The sequence below is a fragment of the Schistocerca gregaria genome, unplaced genomic scaffold (genome assembly GCF_023897955.1).
Source record: "Schistocerca gregaria isolate iqSchGreg1 unplaced genomic scaffold, iqSchGreg1.2 ptg001216l, whole genome shotgun sequence".
Classification (NCBI taxonomy): domain Eukaryota; kingdom Metazoa; phylum Arthropoda; class Insecta; order Orthoptera; family Acrididae; genus Schistocerca; species Schistocerca gregaria.
In genome coordinates, this window is record NW_026062538.1 from 95,001 (window position 1) to 97,241 (window position 2,241).

A 2,241-nucleotide genomic window follows, 5' to 3' on the forward strand; every position below is an offset into this window, starting at 1 on the left:
CCACAGTGCTCATTTGCCGAGCCCACCCACACAAAACCTGCACCCCCCTCCAGCGCAGGAGCCGCAACCCGGGTGCGTACGCCGCACCAAGTGCTCCACCCGCGACCGTACGTGCCCCGCCGAAATCGCAACTCCGGCGGATGAACGGCGGACTTTTCTCGCAGTCGTAAGTTGCAATCCACCCCTATATCTTGCGCCTCATGAAGAGTTATATCAAGTATGCCAAATTCCCGCTGTCCCTATACATGCAGTAAGTTCGTCGTGGGCGCTGGCCGGCAGGCCGCGAGACGTGACGCCCGGCGGCAAAGAGTGCTCCTCTGAGGATATAGATGTTCCGTTCCGCCGCACAATGGTGACGGTGACCGCTGCCTGCGGTGGCAACGCTGGGCACAGTCGATACTCGCCGTGTGGTGGAAGGTAAACATTATGCGGTACATCAGTACTTTCCTAATAGTTCGGTCGTCTCACGGCACTGCTTAGTAAATGATGCAAGGCCAAATATAGATGATTTATGCGAATGTCCCTATACGTGCTGTAAGACTGGGCACACAACGTGAATCGCACGTCAGCCAGACACTCGAACATGCACCACTCTCGGCCTGCAACGGAGACACACAATACGTAAACATCTGGAATGCGACAATGTCGAGTGCATCCTCTCTGCCACATTGCACCGTCGACACTATGATAACCAGAGCAGTAGGTCCACCTATAAAAGCACAATACCCCACTCCTCCGACAACTACCATTGCTCAGATAAATCAACACCACCAACACACATCCTACACAGAGGGGCACCAAATATCATCCCCCGCCCTCGTGTTATACCACATGAAAAATTGCAGAAGTGAGAGACACACATCCGCCAGCCTCTTGCTACAAGCATCGAACCGACGTGACGTATCTGACGGTGACTCAGGCATCCGTGTACTGCCACCACTATCCACCCCCCCCCCTCTCTCTCTGCCCCCTTCCCACACAATACCAAATTTAACCAACTTTATCGCTTAACCTAACTGTGGCTGTACCAGTTTATCGCTTAACCTAACTGTGGCTGTACCAGTTTATCGCTTAACCTAACTGTGGCTGTACCAGTTTATCGCTTAACCTAACTGTGGCTGTACCAGTTTATCGCTTAACCTAACTGTGGCTGTACCAGTTTATCGCTTAACCTAACTGTGGCTGTACCAGTTTATCGCTTAACCTAACTGTGGCTGTACCAGTTTATCGCTTAACCTAACTGTGGCTGTACCAGTTTATCGCTTAACCTAACTGTGGCTGTACCAGTTTATCGCTTAACCTAACTGTGGCTGTACCAGTTTATCGCTTAACCTAACTGTGGCTGTACCAGTTTATCGCTTAACCTAACTGTGGCTGTACCAGTTTATCGCTTAACCTAACTGTGGCTGTACCAGTTTATCGCTTAACCTAACTGTGGCTGTACCAGTTTATCGCTTAACCTAACTGTGGCTGTACCAGTTTATCGCTTAACCTAACTGTGGCTGTACCAGTTTATCGCTTAACCTAACTGTGGCTGTACCAGTTTATCGCTTAACCTAACTGTGGCTGTACCAGTTTATCGCTTAACCTAACTGTGGCTGTACCAGATTATCGCTTAACCTAACTGTGGCTGTACCAGATTATCGCTTAACCTAACTGTGGCTGTACCAGATTATCGCTTAACCTAACTGTGGCTGTACCAGATTATCGCTTAACCTAACTGTGGCTGTACCAGATTATCGCTTAACCTAACTCAATTTGTCCCTTAACCTAACTCAATTTGTCCCTTAACCTAACTCAATTTGTCCCTTAACCTAACTCAATTTGTCCCTTAACCTAACTCAATTTGTCCCTTAACCTAACTCAATTTGTCCCTTAACCTAACTCAATTTGTCCCTTAACCTAACTCAATTTGTCCCTTAACCTAACTCAATTTGTCCCTTAACCTAACTCAATTTGTCCCTTAACCTAACTCAATTTGTCCCTTAACCTAACTCAATTTGTCCCTTAACCTAACTCAATTTGTCCCTTAACCTAACTCAATTTGTCCCTTAACCTAACTCAATTTGTCCCTTAACCTAACTCAAGTTGTCCCTTAACCTAACTCAAGTTGTCCCTTAACCTAACTCAAGTTGTCCCTTAACCTAACTCAAGTTGTCCCTTAACCTAACTCAAGTTGTCCCTTAACCTAACTCAAGTTGTCCCTTAACCTAACTCAAGTTGTCCCTTAACCTAACTCAA